Below are 19,348 nucleotides of genomic sequence, written 5' to 3' on the forward strand. Positions count from 1 at the left end.
TGCGGACTCGGCTGGCCGATTGCCCGAGCCCCCTCCATAATGATTTATACTTGCAGAGTAGAATCCACTGAATCCCCCAGAACCTTGAGATGTCTTGGTCTCCTTAGTTTCCCTTTTTTTTTCACCCCGAACACGTTCTAATATCTTGGCAATTTGTACAACTAGCAGAAATGAAGTATTAACTTGTAGCTCCCGAGTCGTACAAAATTTTATGATCATAATTGAGTTCTTTAATGAGTCTGTGGACTCGCCCTCTGGCTGTAGGAAGCAAAGTAGGAGTATGACGGGCTAACTTATTGAACTTGATGGCATATTCTGAAATCGTCAATGGTGACATGACGCAACCGTTCAAACCCTATGCGCCACGCATTACGGAGAGTCCAGAAAACAAACTCTTTCAAAAGCGTTTCTGAGAACTGAGCCAAGTGGGCGGTGTTTCATTGGCTGGTCTGCTCGCTTCACAGGCTTGCCACGAACACCGGTGGAGAATTATCTCTCCCAAGGCGAATTTCTTCTTTTGTTATACTGACTCTACACTGTTGAGCTGACCAATTGCTTAACATACTCTTCGACTCTTCTTTGGGGTAACCCTTACCCCTATTTATACACAATGATCACAAAAGTAGAGCTCCATACAGACAAATCTTGTCACCAACCACATAGTCCAGACTCTCATCAACAAGTGTACTTACTCTGAAGCACCCCAAAATCCGCAACAGTGATGTCCGCGCTGAGTAGACCTTCTACAAATTTAGAGTTGTTTCTATAACTCCTTGGGTATTGAAGTATAGGATTATTAAGGAGGCAGACATACCGCAAGTCCCAACCTTATCCTCTACGAAATCTCAGGTCTTAAACATGTGTAAATTTTAGGGAACCTCTCAGTACCACATATATACATTTCAGGCCAAAACTGATATAATACATGACCCCGCAATCCACCCATTGGTAGTGGACTCCCCCTACTCGGCGCGAAGTCATAGGTCACTACGTCCGATGATCCACAATAATAATCTTCACAGCTTGTATAAATCAACTGGACGCCAACGTCCGTTGCACCCCCCACATGATTCACTAGGTGATCTCTCAATACGCCTGCATCTTCAGTCGGAACCACACGTTGAGGTAATGTTTGAGCATCTCTGGCTCCATCATAGTCCATCTACGGCATCACGAACCGTCGACGCACAACTGATACCGAGTGCACAATGTCATACACGAGTGGATACAAAGGAATATAAGATATATGTTTCAAGCTAAATCAATGTCGCACGATAAGGAGTCAAAGAAGTGAATATTTCCTAACAGTTCCATAGCCTCTCGAAGATAAGTACAGACGTCTCCGTACCGATCTGCAAGACTCTACTAAACCTGCTTGTGACTCATGAACCTATGAATCTAGTGCTCTGATACCAACTTGTCACGACCCCAAATTCCCTCCGTAGGATGTCGTGATGGCACCTAGTCTCTAAGACTAGGTAAGCCTATCAATGCGGAATAATAATAAATATCTGAAATAAATAAACTACAATTCAAACAATTTTAACTCCCAAAATCCGGTAGAAATAAGTCACAAGCTTCTAAGAATTTATTCTCAATGTCTCTATATGTCAAGGTCTAAATAAAATATAAGGAAGCAGCATAAAATGATAGAAGGGGACTCCGGAGTCTGCGGACGCTGGCAGATATACCTCGAAGTCTCCGTGCGCAAGTAACTCACTGACGTCTAGGCTGGTAAAATGAACCTGGATCTGCACAAAAAGATGTGCAGAAGCGTAGTATGAGTACACCACAGCGGTACCCAGTAAGTGCCAAGCCTAACCTCGGTAGAGTAGTGACGAGGTCAGGTGAGGCCCTACTGGAATATAATAATGGCATGGTAAAATGTTTATCAATGTAGTAAAATAAAATGACATTGAAAATGAATCAAATAGTATGTCACATTTAATGACACCAAATAATTGCAAATAATATCTCGTGGAAATCAAAACAGAATTTCCTTCAACTTTATGAAAATCACAATAATAATCAAAGGCAACTACGGCCATAAATCAATATCAACAAGGGCACTCCCGAGGTACCGCCTCGTAGTCCCAAATCATAAATACATTCACAATATCTCATTTCCTTATATCACCGCGGGAGCCTTCACAATTTATTTAAAGAAAATATTTTTTCCCGAAATAGCATCCCGCATTTTAGCCACCCTTATCACACCGCATGACTTCTAGAAGTTCCCCTACTAGCCACGCGTATCAAGCCACCCTTATCTCACCGCATGCGTTTCAACACCCAGACCTTATACCACCGCATGCGTATCAATATCACAATATATCACAATTTGCACCTCAAGTGCTCAAATAATTTAACTTGCCAAAATAATTCAACAACAATATTTTTCCACAATAAAGATCTCACGGCTCATGCCAAAATAAATCATCAATAATAGTTTGCCACAATAAAGAGCTCACGGCTCATGCCAAAATAAATCATCAATAATAGTTTTCCACAATAAAGAGCTCACAGCTCATGTCAAAATAATTCATCAATAATATTCTTCCACAATAAAGAGCTCACGGCTCCCTCACAATGAGTATAAAAATATTCAGGAGTAAATAATTTAGGAAAATAATATTTCAAAATCTTTACTACGTTGCTTCAATATCAAGTTTAGAAATGTCAAATACTTCATATTAATAATATTTAATTTAAAGAAAATCAACCTTCAAATAATGCACAGAATAAAAGAAACCAAGTTTCAACTAAACAGGTAAAACAATTAGTAAGAAAAGATCAAACAAATTTGAAGTATATATCTCACATCAATGATGAAGAATATAACAAGATAAAATAATTTAATAAATGCGCAACAGTGATCTACACAATTTAAAAATATAATCTTTCGCAATTTAACCCGTGTACACACTTGTCACCTCGTGCACACGACTTTCAACACATTTCAATAATCACATCAATACCAATCCTAGGGAAAATTTCCTCCACACAAGGTTAGACAAGTCACTTACCTCGACTTGCTCCAATTTAACCAAGTATTATGCTTTTTCCTCGATTTTCTGACTCCGATCGACTCGTATCTAGTCATAATTAATTCGATACAGTCAACAAAAATTATAGTAATCAATTTCATAAGAAAATATTACATTTTCATTAAAATCCGAAATTAGCTCAAAATTTGCCCGTGGGGCCCACATCTCGGAATCCGGCGAAACTTATAAAATTCGATAACCCATTCAATTACGAGTCCACCCATACCAATTTTACCAAAATCCGATAACAACTCGACCTCCAAATCTTAAATTTTTGTTTTTGGAAGATTTTGCAAAAATCTTGATTTTTCTTCCATAAATTCACGGATTCATGATGTAAATGAGTATGGAATCATGAAATATAATCAATATAGGATAAGGAACACTTACCCCAATGTTTTCCCGTGAAAATCGCCCAAAAATCGCCCAAGAACCGTGCTCCAAAAATCCAAAACGAAATGAATGAAATAACCATTTTTTGGTCCTTAAGTTTCTGTCAATCAGTCACTAAAAGTCCATTTTTCGTCACTAAGAGTCCACCAGAAACAGCTCTACCAGTCTTACTTCAATTGATCATAACTTTATGTACAAATGTCCAAATGATAAATGGTTTAACTTTCTGGAAACTAGAATCCACCGACTACAATTTTTATGTTTTGCAATTATTCCAATTCCTTATGCATTGCGAGATATAAGCTCCCAAAGTCGGTTGCATGCATCAGAATTTCTGGCGAAACTGCTCTACCAGCCTTCATTCAATCCATCATAACTTTCTGTACAAATGTCCAAATAATGCATAGTTTAACTTTCTGGAACCTATAATCCAACGACTACAACTTTCATGTTTTGCGCATTTTGTGATTCCTTATTCTGTGCGAGATATAAGCTTCCAAACTTGGCTCCACGCACGGAATTTCTGCAACAGTTCCGTTTACCTTCCGAAATCTACCCGAGACCCTCGGGACCTTAACCAATTATTCCAACATGTCCCAAAATACCATACGAACTTAGTCGAGCCTTCAAATTACATCAAACAACATCAAAACGACGAATCACACCTCAAATCAAAATCAATGAACTTTGAACTTTCAAATTCTATATCTTGTGTCGAAATACATCAAATCAATTCGGAATGACTTTCAATTTTGCACACAAGTCATAAATAATATAACTGAGCTATGAAAATTTTCAGAATCAGATTTCGACCCCGATATCAAAAAGTCAACCCCTCGGTCAAACTTCCCAAAAATTCAACTTTCGGCATTTCAAGCCTAATTCTACTACGGACTTCCAAATAAAATTCCGATTACGCTCCTAAGTCCAAAATTACCATACGGAGCTGTTGGAATCATCAAAATTCTATTCCGGGGTCGTTTGCACATAATTTGACATCCGGTCACTATTTGAACTTAAACTTTTAATTTTTTATCAAAATTCCATATCTCTGGCTAGGAACCTCGGAATTTGATTCCGGGCATACGCCAAGTCCCAAATCACGATACGGACCTACTAAAATTATCAAAACACTGATCCGAGTCCGTTTGCTCAAAATGTTGACCAAAGTCAACTCAGTTGAGTTTTAAAGCTCTAATTCACATTTTAATTCATTTTTCACCTAAAAACTTTCTGGAAATTTTTTTTCGGACTGCACACGCAAGTCGAGTAATGATAAATAGTGCTTTTCGAGGTCTTAGAACACAGAATTAATTATTAAATTTAAAGATGATATTTTGGGTCATCACATTCTCTACCTCTAAAACAAACGTTCGTCCTCGAACGGAGTTCAAAATCTTTACTACGTTGCTTCAATATCAAGTTTAGAAATGTCAAATACTTCATATTAATAATATTTAATTTAAAGAAAATCAACCTTCAAATAATGCACAGAATAAAAGAAACCAAGTTTCAACTAAACCGGTAAAATAATTAGTAAGAAAAGATCAAACAAATTTGAAGTATATATCTCACATCAATGATGAAGAATATAACAAGATAAAATAATTTAATAAATGCGCAACAGTGATCTGCACAATTTAAAAATATAATCTTTCGCAATTTAACCCGTGTACACACTTGTCACCTCGTGCACACGACTTTTAACACATTTCAATAATCACATCAATACCAATCCTAGGGAAAATTTCCCCCACACAAGGTTAGACAAGTCACTTACCTCGACTTGCTCCAATTTAACCAAGTATTATGCTTTTTCCTTGATTTTCCGACTCCGATCGACTCGTATCTAGTCATAATTAATTCGATACAGTCAACAAAAATTATAGTAATCAATTTCATAAGAAAATATTGCATTTTCATTAAAATCCGAAATTAGCTCAAAATTTGCTCGAAATACGGCGAAACTTATAAAATCCGATAACTCATTCAATTACGAGTCCACCCATACCAATTTTACCAAAATCCGATAACAACTCGACCTCCAAATCTTAAATTTTCGTTTTTGGAAGATTTTGCAAAAATCTTGATTTTTCTTCCATAAATTCACGGATTCATGATGTAAATGAGTATGGAATCATGAAATATAATCAATATAGGATAAGGAACACTTACCCTAATGTTTTCCCGTGAAAATCGCCCAAAAATCGCCCAAGAACCGTGCTCCAAAAATCCAAAATGAAATGAATGAAATAACCATTTTTTGGTCCTTAAGTTTCTGCCAATCCGTCACTAAAAGTCCATTTTTCGTCACTAAAAGTCCACCAGAAATAGCTCTACTAGTCTTACTTCAATTGATCACAACTTTATGTACAAATGTCCAAATGATAAATGGTTTAACTTTCTGGAAACTAGAATCCACTGACTACAACTTTCATGTTTTACAATTATTCCAATTCCTTATGCATTGCGATATATAAGCTCCCAAAGTCGGCTGCATGCATCAGAATTTCTGGCGAAACTGCTCTACCAGCCTTCATTCAATCCATCATAACTTTCTGTACAAATGTCCAAATAATGCATAGTTTAACTTTCTTGAACCTATAATCCAACGGCTACAACTTTCATGTTTTGCACATTTTCTGATTCCTTATTCTGTGCGAGATATAAGCTTCCAAACTTGGCTCCACGCATGGAATTTCTGCAACAGAAATTTCTGCACTTTGTCCGAAATCCATTCCGTTTACCTTTCGAAATCTACCCGAGACCCTCGGGACCTTAACCAATTATTCCAACATGTCCCAAAATACCATACGAACTTAGTCGAGCCTTCAAATTACATCAAACAACATCAAAACGACGAATCACACCTCAAATCAAAATCAATGAACTTTGAACTTTCAAATTCTATATCTTGTGTCGAAACACATCAAATCAATTCGGAATGACTTCCAATTTTGCACACAAGTCATAAATGATATAACTGAGCTATGAAAATTTTCAGAATCGGATTTCGACCCCGATATCAAAAAGTCAACCCCTCGGTCAAACTTCCCAAAAATTCAACTTTCGGCATTTCAAGCCTAATTCTACTACGGACTTCCAAATAAAATTCCGATCACGCTCCTAAGTCCAAAATCACCATACGGAGCTGTTGCAATCCTCAAAATTCTATTCCGGGGTCGTTTGCACATAATTTGACATCCGGTCACTATTTGAACTTAAACTTTTAATTTTTTATCAAAATTCCATATCTCTGGCTAGGGACCTCGGAATTTGATTCCGGGCATACGCCTAAGTCCCAAATCACGATACGGACCTTCCAAAATTATCAAAACACTGATCCGAGTCCGTTTGCTCAAAATGTTGACCAAAGTCAACTCAGTTGAGTTTTAAAGCTCTAATTCACATTTTAATTCATTTTTCACCTAAAAACTTTCTGGAAAATTTTTTTCGGACTGCACACGCAAGTCGAGTAATGATAAATAGTGCTTTTTGAGGTCTTAGAACACAGAATTAATTATTAAATTTAAAGATGACATTTTGGGTCATCACATTCTCCACCTCTAAAACAAACGTTCGTCCTCGAACGGAGTTCAAAATCTTTACTACGTTGCTTCAATAACAAGTTTAGAAATGTCAAATACTTCATATTAATAATATTTAATTTAAAGAAAATCAACCTTCAAATAATGCACAGAATAAAAGAAACCAAGTTTCAACTAAACAGGTAAAACAATTAGTAAGAAAAGATCAAACAAATTTGAAGTATATATCTCACATCAATGATGAAGAATATCACAAGATAAAATAATTTAATAAATGCGCAACAGTGATCTACACAATATAATCTTTCGCAATTTAACCCGTGTACACACTTGTCACCTCGTGCACACGACTTTCAACATATTTCAATAATCACATCAATACCAATCCTAGGGAAAATTTCCCCCACACAAGGTTAGACAAGTCACCTACCTCGACTTGCTCCAATTTAACCAAGTATTATGCTTTTTCCTCGATTTTCCGACTCCGATCGACTCGTATCTAGTCATAATCAATTCGATACAGTCAACAAAAATTATAGTAATCAATTTCATAAGAAAATATTACATTTTCATTAAAATCCGAAATTAGCTCAAAATTTGCCCGTGGGGCCCACATCTCGAAATCCGGCGAAACTTATAAAATCCGATAACCCATTCAATTACGAGTCCACCCATACCAATTTTACCAAAATCCGATAACAACTCGACCTCCAAATCTTAAATTTTTATTTTTGGAAGATTTTGCAAAAATCTTGATTTTTTTTTTCCATAAATTCACGGATTCATGATGTAAATGAGTATGGAATCATGAAATATAATCAATATAGGATAAGGAACACTTACCCCAATGTTTTTCCGTGAAAATCGCCCAAGAACCGTGCTCCAAAAATCCAAAACGAAATGAATGAAATAACCATTTTTTGGTCCTTAAGTTTCTGCCAATCCGTCACTAAAAGTCCATTTTTCGTCACTAAAAGTCCGCCAGAAATAGCTCTACCAGTCTTACTTCAATTGATCACAACTTTATGTACAAATGTCCAAATGATAAATGGTTTAACTTTCTGGAAACTAGAATCCACCGACTACAACTTTTATGTTTTGCAATTATTCCAGTTCCTTATGCATTGCGAGATATAAGCTCCCAAAATCGGCTGCATGCATCAGAATTTCCGGCGAAACTGCTCTACCAGCCTTCATTCAATCCATCATAACTTTCTGTACAAATGTCCAAATAATGCATAGTTTAACTTTCTGGAACCTATAATCCAACGACTACAACTTTCATGTTTTGCGCATTTTCTGATTCCTTATTTTGTGCGAGATATAAGCTTTCAAACTTGGCTCCACGCACGGAATTTCTGCAACAGAAATTTCTGCAAACAGAAATTTCCAGCACTTTGTCCGAAATCCATTCCGTTTACCTTCCGAAATCCACCCGAGACCCTCGGGACCTTAACCAATTATTCCAACATGTCCCAAAATACCATACGAACTTAGTCGAGCCTTCAAATTATATCAAACAACATCAAAACGACGAATCACCCTCAAATCAAAATCAATGAACTTTGAACTTTCAAATTCTATATCTTGTGTCGAAACACATCAAATCAATTCGGAATGACTTCCAATTTTGCACACAAGTCATAAATGATATAACTGAGCTATGAAAATTTTCAGAATCGGATTTCGACCCCGATATCAAAAAGTCAACCCCTCGGTCAAACTTCCCAAAAATTCAACTTTCGGCATTTCAAGCCTAATTCTACTACGGACTTCCAAATAAAATTCTGATCACGCTCCTAAGTCCAAAATCACCATACGGAGCTGTTGCAATCCTCAAAATTCTATTCCGGGGTCGTTTGCACATAATTTGACATCCGGTCACTATTTGAACTTAAACTTTTAATTTTTTATCAAAATTCCATATCTCTGGCTAGGGACCTCGGAATTTGATTCCGGGCATACGCCTAAGTCCCAAATCATGATACGGACCTTCCAAAATTATCAAAACACTGATCCGAGTCCGTTTGCTCAAAATGTTGACCAAAGTCAACTCAGTTGAGTTTTAAAGCTCTAATTCACATTTTAATTCATTTTTCACCTAAAAACTTTCTGGAAATTTTTTTTCGGACTGCACACGCAAGTCGAGTAATGATAAATAGTGCTTTTCGAGGTCTTAGAATACAGAATTAATTATTAAATTTAAAGATAACATTTTGGGTCATCACATATATAATATGAATGAACCCTATGGACGGTCTATGAAACGCATAGGTATATTGTATGGTATATGTGAATCATATGGACGGTCTATGAAATGCATAGGTGTACAATATGATATGTGAACACTATGGACGGTCTATGAGATGCATAGGTGTATAATATGATATGTAATCCTATGGACGGTCTATGAAACGCATAGGTGTATTGTGTAAGGAACACTATGGACGGTCTATGAAACGCATAGGTGTATTGTAATGTAATATGTGACCCTATGAATGGGCTATAAAATGCATAGGTGTATAATGGTATAGGTGAACCCTATGGACGGGCTATGAAATGCATAGGTATATAATGTGGTATGTGACCCTATGGACGGGCTATGAAACGCATAGGTATATAATGTAGTATGTGATCCTATGGACGGACTATGAAACACATAAGTATATGATATGTGAACACTGTGAACGGTCTATGAAACACACAGGTGTATTGTATAGGTGATACTGCGAACGGTCTATGAAATGCACAAGTGTATTATGTAAGTAAGCACTGTGAACGGTCTATGAAACGTACAGGTGTATTGTGTAAGTAAACAATGTGAACGGCCTATGAAACGCACAGGTGAAATGTATAGGTGTAAGATAAGAGAGGGATATGGACGGTTTAGTGAGGCGCATTATTAACACAGGCAATAGGTGTCACTTTTATCGGCGTTGTTTGTACATGTTGTTTCAATTACATTATATTATGTATTCCACATATAGTTCATATGGCTCAATTGATCCTAAAAGAGGTTTAAAATGATGTAAGTATAATAAGACTTAAAATTTTAATCTATGGGATGTTTCGTAATTCCTTGATGTCCTTTATTTACCTCTTATTTGAGTTATCGTATTTTCATATATTGTTCTGTCTGCCTTACATACGAGTACTATTCCACATATACTCACGTCCCTTTTGTCGGGGGCGCTGCATCTTTTAATGGATACAGGTGGTTCTATAGCATGCGGCATCGATCAGTGACAACAGTATATCCTCCTCTTAGCTACTTGGTGGGCCTCATTTCATATCGGGTCATGTACCTTTTATTTTCTCATGTATTGTGTTTTGAGGTATAGTCGGGGCCTTGTTGTCGGCATTATCCTAGTACTCTCTTGTACCCGTTAGAGGCTCCGTAGACATGGTGTGAGTTGTACGTTAGTATTGGGAAGGTCAAACTAAAGATGTTGTAATTGTACCATATGTTTCATTTCTAAACGATGAATGTATAATGTAACATTTTGGGGACTTATGAATGAAGTAGCTAATAGTAATGGATTGATATTGTATACATGATCTCCTTAATATCTTATTAATGAATAGATATCTTCTTGTTATTCATGGGTGAGTTTGGGTAGAAGGCATCTAGTAGGCTTGCTCGGCCGGGTTCACTCGGTTGAATGCCTGTCACTCTCCCTGAGTTCGGGGCGTGACAAAAATGCAGCATCCCCAGGCAAAAGGGACGTCAGTGCGAATAAAGTACCGAGTATGTAAGGTAGGAAAGCATAAATAAGAACAATAATGCAAAAGAGAGGTAGAGAAGATACAACTTGTAACATCTGAGTGCTTCTGAGGGCTACTATATATATATATATATATATATATATATATATATATATATATATATATATATATATATATATACACACACACACACATAAACTTTTAAAAACATATGCCTCTGTGTGCATCATCATCATCATATCGTACCCGGCCATCATAAGGCTCGGTAGAATCGTACCCGGCCACGTGGAGCTCGGTAAAACCCAATTGATCAGTGATTGCACAATAGGTGTCGTACCCGGCCGGCTATAGCGCGGCTCGGTAGAGTAAAATAGATATTTATATAATGCATGTTGGATTCATGGAATCACGCTCTAAACCTTTCAGAGTGACGTAAGGTCATTGCACTTTCGATTAACGTTATGGACATGATACCATCAATATGAACCTCAATAGAATTCAAGCATCATACATACATGCTTAGAATAACTTTATAAGGAAAGAACAACATGGGCAGTCTTAGTTGCTATGAGTAGATCCGTTATGAAAGAGCGTATTATTTACGTTCATTTCACTTTAGATCATGCCAAAAGAAAGAAAGAAGTGCCTTAACATACCTTTGCAATCGTCAACCAAGCTCAATATGATCTTCCTACGTCTACAATGAGTAAACCGACTTCGTACTCGTCATATAAGCATTGTAACTCTCATATGTCAAAACCTATTTTCTACAAGAAAACAGACAGCCCCTCCCCTATTTGTACTGCATCCCCTAAGTTACTAAAAGTCACCAAACAGTCCAAACAACAACCAATAGCTATATGGAACACAACCAGTACAATAACACGTCGAGTGGCAAGCTCGATTCATGTCTAATAACATTATATTTGGAACCCTTTACCTCTTATTTATATTCAGGAAAATATTGGTAATAACAACACAATATACTCAGGTTATTCTATAAATTTTCCAGCCATAAAACACTTCAATAACACCTCCCAAACAGTCCAACAATCAACAGCATTACTAACAAGCCTTTCGATCGATATCTCACAAGTTCTAGCTTCAACGATTTAGCCGTAACTTGGATAATCTTAAATACATGTAGAGTAAAAGGTTCCTTACCCTTAAATAGATAATAACAACTCTAATTTTAGCTTAGTCCACCACGAAATATCCTTGCAACGCAGCCTCAAGAACAAGAAAGCGAAACTAGCAATCAATTCGGGTTTCTCGACACTAGAATCACTTTGGAAGACTTGAAATCACCTAGGGTTGATATGAAAACCTTGGAATAGTGTTTTATAGAACTTAAACCACTTTAAACAACTCCCCACATGAGCTGTAACCACACCAAAATCAGCAACCACAAGAAGAATAAGAAACTCACTAGCGCTACAGGATTTCCGACACTTGATTTGTGTTATTTGCCCTTGGTTTGGGTCTTGGATCATGAGAGAACTTTAAGAGAAAGTTCTTAGGTGTATAGGGTCTGAAGAAAGTGAAAAATAATGATTTAAAACTGGCTTTAGGCACACACACACACACACACAGACATACACACATATATATATATATATATATATATATATATATATATATATATATATATATATATATATCAAGATGTCTCAACCGCCTAAGTGGGTCCCATAGGGAGCTGTTTGTGCAGTCTCGCGAAAACGCAAGTATCTCTCTACTATGATGTCGTATTGACGAACGGTTTAACGCATTGGAAACTATACTTGTACATCTTCAATTTGATAGGTGGATCACCCCGTAACTCTTATTATACTGAGAGAAAAGCGCTGCTACATTTAACCTAATTTTTAGCACATTTATGAATCTAACTTGTGATGACCTTTTTCAACTTTTGTTCCACAACTCGCTTAACTTCAAAACATAACACACAACTATCATATGACTAAAATAACTCATAACATAACCTCCTTATCATATTAAGCACCCTAGTCTCACCCCAAAAGTACATGTTATAACATTCCAAACTTGTCGACTTTCGACGAAACTTATTTTCTTCAATTCGTTTAGCTTCTAAGCTTTCCAACCCTCGTGGTACTAGTTATTCATGATCTTAAATATTTGTAACCTCCAAGGTAACACGATTAACTTAATTTATATACATCCAAATATAATCTTATTTCTGAGCTTACATTAATTGACTTATGACGTACTCTCACGTACGAAAATATAGGGTGTAACAGTTGCAGTTGTCGCAATTGCGACACTGAGTTCGCAATTGCGAAGGAAATCTCGCAAATGCAGCACTGACAGCCTATGTGGGAAGTCGCAATTGCGAAGCTTGCTTCCCTCGCAAAAGCGACAATTATATCGCAAATGCGAAACTAGCCCAGCCTAGTTCACCTTTGCAATTGCGACCCAGGCATCGCAATTGTGATACCTGTGATCCCCCTGCTAAGGTCGCAATTGCGGCCCTGGTATTTGCAAATGCAACACCAAAGGCATCAGCACACCAGATTTCTGTTATCAGTCCAAAACATTCTGAAACACGCCCGAAATTCATTCGAGCCCTCGGGGCTCCAAACCAAACATTCACACAAGTCTAAAAATATCATACGAACTCGCTCGCGTGATCAAAATACAAAAATAATATTAGAACTACGAATCGAGCACCAAAACACATGAATTTCAAAGTAAAGTTCAAGAACTTCTAGAATAGCAACCAAGCGTCTGAATCCTATCAAATCAACTTTAAATGACACCAAATTTTACAGACAAGTTCTAAAAAGTATAACGGACCTATTTCAAGTCCCAAAACTAAATTACGAATCCCAATAGACAAAAGTCAACATACGGTTAAACTTCTAAACTTCAAATTGTCAATTTTCGGCAAAACAACATAAATCAATCTACGGACTTCCGAATTCGATTTCGGGCATACGCCTAAGTTTAAAATCACAATTCGAAGCTATCGGAGCCACTAAAATACCATTCCGGGGTCGTTTTCACAAAAGTCAAAGTTCAGTCAACATAATCAACTTAGGCTTCTAAACCAAGAGCCAAAGGGTCCAATTCAACCCGAAATCTCCCCGGAACGAAACTAATCAATTTCGTAAGTCTTAAAACCATAAACACACATGTATAAAGTATCAAAGTAAGGAAACGGGACACAATTACACAAAATGACCGATCGGGTCGTTACACTTCAAACACTTTATCTCAAGCTAAATACGAGGTAGATTGATCCCCAGTACTCCTTACTTTCTCCACGACACTGAGAATTGATCCTTTGTGTGAAATATCAGCTAGATGATCCTTTGTGTGAAATATCAGCTAGATGATTTTTTGGATCGACCAAATGAGCAATAAATTGACCTTAAGTAACCTATCTCTCCATGCTTAATTTGTTCTAGCATGCAAAACTGAAATTGTAATTATGTAAAGTACACTAAGATTATCGCAAAATAAAGTTGCAGTATTTCTAAGATATATAGCTCAATGCTATGGAGTATGTTTATTGGCCAAATAAATATACTCAAAATTGCAGTACTTAAACGCTTTATTTTAAGGGCTGACTTATTGAACATCTGATGTATATTTAAACTGTGTCTTTTAAATATCAATTACTGACAAGGTATAGTGATATAGTAAACCTATTCTAGGAGGCTCATATTTTTATTAAACTTTTTTTTCTCTCCTTCCTTATTCTCTCTTATGCCATCAGCCCACCACCTTCCTCCGCCACTCCTGCCACCATCCCCCTCTCCCTTCTCTTCCCCCACCATCCCCAAAAAACGGAACCATAAGTCTAACAATAAAAGAAACATTAATGGGTGAATCCAAGTAAAAGAAAACAAGTACATGATTGAGCAGAAGTCACGACAAAAGCACCTTAAGAAGAAATATATAGTTCTACCCACTTGATTTCTTGCTAATTTTAACTTTTGACTGTACTTGTCAATAATAGAAAAAAGAGAAATGTCACAAGCCAAAATTACATCGGATCATGATGGCATCTAAGTCAATCCGCTAGGTGAACCAACTAATACATGTGTAACCCAAAATAGAAGATAGCCTTATAAATAAGCAACTAAAATGCGAAATTTCATTAACTACCCAAGAATTTGTGTTACAAGTCAAGAGCAACTAAGAATAAGAATACAACATTGATATGAGAAATACATTATCCGTTTGAATATGCACAAAAAGAAATACAAACGCTAATGACTTAAAATCTAATGTGTCTACAATACACGCTCCCGAACTTTGCAACAATTTAGCTCCAAAATCTACATACAAGGTTCAAAAATATAGTTTGAATACAACCGACTAGTAAGTATCAAAATTAACCTGTGACAAATATTTAGTCATGAAGTTTTATACCTATGAAATCAATGATGAGCATGCTGGTCCAGAAGGTCCCCCCTGGAAAATTCATTCCATAAGGAAGTGTTGCATATATTGATTGAGCACCAAATCCAGTGAGGCTCTCTCTAATGAAGTTGCCAGTATCAGAAAGTGAGTCACCAAACTGATATATTTTATCAAATTTGCATTTTATCAATAGTGGAGCTTGAAGCATTAGTACATGAGCATCAATTTTCTGAGAATTATTCTTTAATAACCACAGAAAGAACAAAGAGATCAACAACTCTTATGGTCAGTGTCATGCTCAATTTTAATTGAAAAGGAAATTGCGCATATATAAGAGAACAAAAACTCCAACTTTACAAATACCACATAGTCCAGTGTCATTGCTAATAATAGTAGTATTAAATTAATTACTTATTTACTTAGTACTGTGTCGTTCCTTTGTGAAGGACTGGAATTACTATGAATAAATATTTAAAAAAACTATGAATAAACTTTAAGATCGATGTTAACAAATTGTTGAGTCCCACATCGGCTGGGCTGTGGAGTTCCTGGGCTCCTTATATGATTCTTATATGGTCTTGTGCAATCTTCGCCTTATGAGCTAGCTTTTGGGGTTGAGTTAGGTCCAAGGTCCATTTAATATGGTATCATAGTCAGGACCATCTCAAATTTTACCTCCTATAGCAAACTATTACATCCTATTTATTATAAACCAAACTAATTTTAAAATATTATTACTTATAGCTACCTTTTCTATTTTATATCAAAATAAGTATTTATTTTATATCCTACCATTGAGGAGTGAATTACGCCAATTATAATATTTCTTTCTTCCTTCTCTCTCTATCAGCAAGATTCTCAATTCTCTCTTTTCTCCCTCAAATCTCTCTCCCTTTTTCCATCAAGACGGTCGTCACAGCAGTCATTTTTGGTGGCTATGGTGGACTTTCTGAAGCGAAGAGGGAGTAGGCGAACAGTAGGCGTTAGAAGTGTTATCATCCACTATTGGCTCATCCTCTTAGGCGAATAGATCTGGCCATGGCTACGCCGGAGAAGATCTGTGGGTCGGGTTTTTGTTCATCTCCATTTTTTGTTTTAATAAAATGTATACAGTATTTTGCTTGGCCGGAAAACGCCATCTTCGACGAACTTTTTTCTCTTCTTTGCTATTTTAGTCAAATACAATGATACAAATACATTGTACTCTATCAAATATACTCAAATACATTGTATTTTTATATAAATATATTATTTTTTCGCCCATATTTATGTATTTTGAAGGTCAGTATTTTTTTAATACAGCCGAATATCACTGTATTTTGTGATTTTTTGTTGTTTGAATACAGTCGAATTGAATACGGTGAATTGAATACAATGTATAATAATGAATAATGAATATCTGTGAATTGAATAAAATGTATACAATCGAATTGAATAGAATGGTATACACCATATTTCTTGATTACATCATTGTATTTATAAATACAGTCGCGCGAATACATGGAATATATCACAGTAGCAGCGAAATTTATGCAGAATTGATTTTGTTGAGTTAAATTAGGAGTGATACACGCTAATTGATCCCCTTTTCGTTATTAAACAGCTGGATTCCCCTATTTTTAGGCGAATTCCGCTAATGTATTACAGTAGCGCGACTACAGCGAATACAATCGTATAGTTGGATTTCCCTATTTTTTTTAAGACGAATTCAGCTAGTGAATACAGTAGCGCGAATACATCAAATACAGTCGTGTAATAACTAAATAGTAGTTATAGGAAGTAATTATGTATATAATAGGTATAGGAAGTTAATTGTCACTAAACAATTGTGGTTTCTGAAAATTTCTCTTTATTGTTACTGATGTTGTGCCCGCATTTATGTTGTCCATGCTCCAGTTAGTTTGACAGACCTGGACATGGGGGGGAGGGGGGGTTCCATATCGCTGGAATGTGGAGTTCCTGGTCTCCTTATATGATTTTGGACAATCTTCACCTGCTAATATAAATCCGTGTGAACTAAGAGATAATTTAATGTAGTAGTTGAGGGACAGCCTAGAGTTGGTTTGCATGCAAGTCCAAGTCTTTTTAAATAAGCAAGTATATATCTTGGAGTTAAAGATATTTGGTGGAATCTTATGAAAAACAAAATAGAGTTTTTCGAGCTATTTCTCGAGCTGAAAAAAGTAATTTTTCTTTTAAGAGTAAAAGCAGATGAAGTTTTGTATTTTCTGGACCAAAGATATACTAATCGAAAACTAATAGTTATAGCATGGACAAAAACTAATCATGCATCATGGAAGACATAAGATGAAAGTCTCATAAATAAAGCTCTTTTTCTTTATTTTGTTATTTTAACTTTGAATTCAAAATGTACTTTTTAAAGCTCGTGATTCTGATTTATTCTCTCGATGCCGAAGCCAAAGTTTTTTTTTTTTCTTTTTTTTTCTTTAATAACGGTAATGTCCAAATTAGTTTGCACACACCTCAACTATTCTATCGAGTAGCTGCTACCTCCTACCACTTCCCTAAATTAGAAACTAATTCGTCTATCTTAGGTGCAGAATTATGTTGGACATGTTAACACTCAACTGAATGTCGAAGGAAGTGTATGATAAATATCTTTTCAGCAGTACTGAAATTCCTTTATTGGTGCACCAAGTTAAATTGTCAATTAAGCCTCCCAGATCAAACAAATATCAACCACTCATTAGGGAATTTTTATTCAACTATTGACGCTCGTAGTGTTTAGTTTAAGGATTTTAGTCTATTCCTTTACTAGTTTATTGTACTGCATTCTCTTGTCAATAACAAATTCACATTGGTATCCATTGGCCTTGTTTTCTCTTTTGTTCTATTTTTTGGTGAACATTGGACTTCTGGACGGGCCAAAATACGTGATGCTATTGCTTATTAGGAAAAGAAGGAAAAAAGGAAAAGTAAACCTTTTTGTTTTCGAGAAAATGAATCTTTTTGTTTTCAAATAAGGAACTTTTGTTTTTTTCAACTTCAAAATGCGCCAGCCCTTAGAAAAAAAAAGTTTCTCATCGGACACCATAACATCACATGGCAACTATATATACCGGACAATATTACTATCACTATTATCTCAAACTTACTAGCAAAATCTCTTTTGCGATTCAAGTGTATTTCTAAGCCATGGCTTTCTTGGATTTCCGATCCCAAATTCGAGTTGTTGAATCAAGAACGACGAGGAGGAGCGATTGCGCTTTCGTACATCAAAGTTATGCCCTTATTCCGATTTCTAAGCCAAAAAATACTCTTCAAAAATCTTAGATATCCATTCAGTAAAATTAGGCCACTCAACAAGGATGGCATGCAAGTCTATTCCACGCTTCACATTGGGTTGTAATTTGTTGAAAGGTTCTTGTCATAGTCGATCTCCTACTAATAAAGGTGGAAGAGAATATATTCTTGTGGAATCCTACTACAAGATTTTGTTCTAAGTTGCTTGAGCTCGATGATTTAACAAGAGAAGGCAATATTATGCTCGGGGACTTTGTTTTGACTCCTCTAAGAATGGTTACAAGCCAATATTTTTTATATACTCAGTGTATATTGATTATAAATATGTTATAATTGCAAGTCTTAAAGGCAAAGAGTGAAGAAAGTTGGATGTCTCGTATTATATCCCTTTGGTCCGTGGTGCCATTGCTTTGCACGGACAACTTCACTATATGGTAGGTGTCAAGAAACGTTATTTAAAGTAATGCTACCTAGACAAAAAAAATTGTACTAACCTCAATTGAAATGTAGTAAATACTGGGATTTGAGGGATTCACCTCCTCGTAACGAATTAATTTATTTTGATGCTTTATGTTACGCGGTGCCTTCTTGAGATTCCTTGGAAGGGCAACGCAAGGCTAAGCAACCGATGTCCGTGCAGTTACTATCCACCAACTGGGGTACCCTCCGTAAGCTAGACGAGATTGACAATGTCGTACAGGAAAATCAATATCAAGAGCAATTGAGAGAATAAAAAGAGAATGAGAATGAAAGAAAGCTTGATTGCATTAACGAAAGCTATTACAGAAAAGCAACACGGTGTCGAGGGGGAGAGACACCAATATAGAGAATTGGTTGCTTGTTAGGAAGTTTGATTGCTTGATCCCCTAATAATGCTTAAAAAAAATAAACCAAAGTTAGAGGACTTGGCCTAATTAAGCTAGAGAAACATAATGGAAATACAGGAAGTAAAACTACTCTATATTTACAATGAAAAAA

This window comes from Nicotiana tomentosiformis, chromosome 12 (genome assembly GCF_000390325.3).
Source record: "Nicotiana tomentosiformis chromosome 12, ASM39032v3, whole genome shotgun sequence".
Classification (NCBI taxonomy): domain Eukaryota; kingdom Viridiplantae; phylum Streptophyta; class Magnoliopsida; order Solanales; family Solanaceae; genus Nicotiana; species Nicotiana tomentosiformis.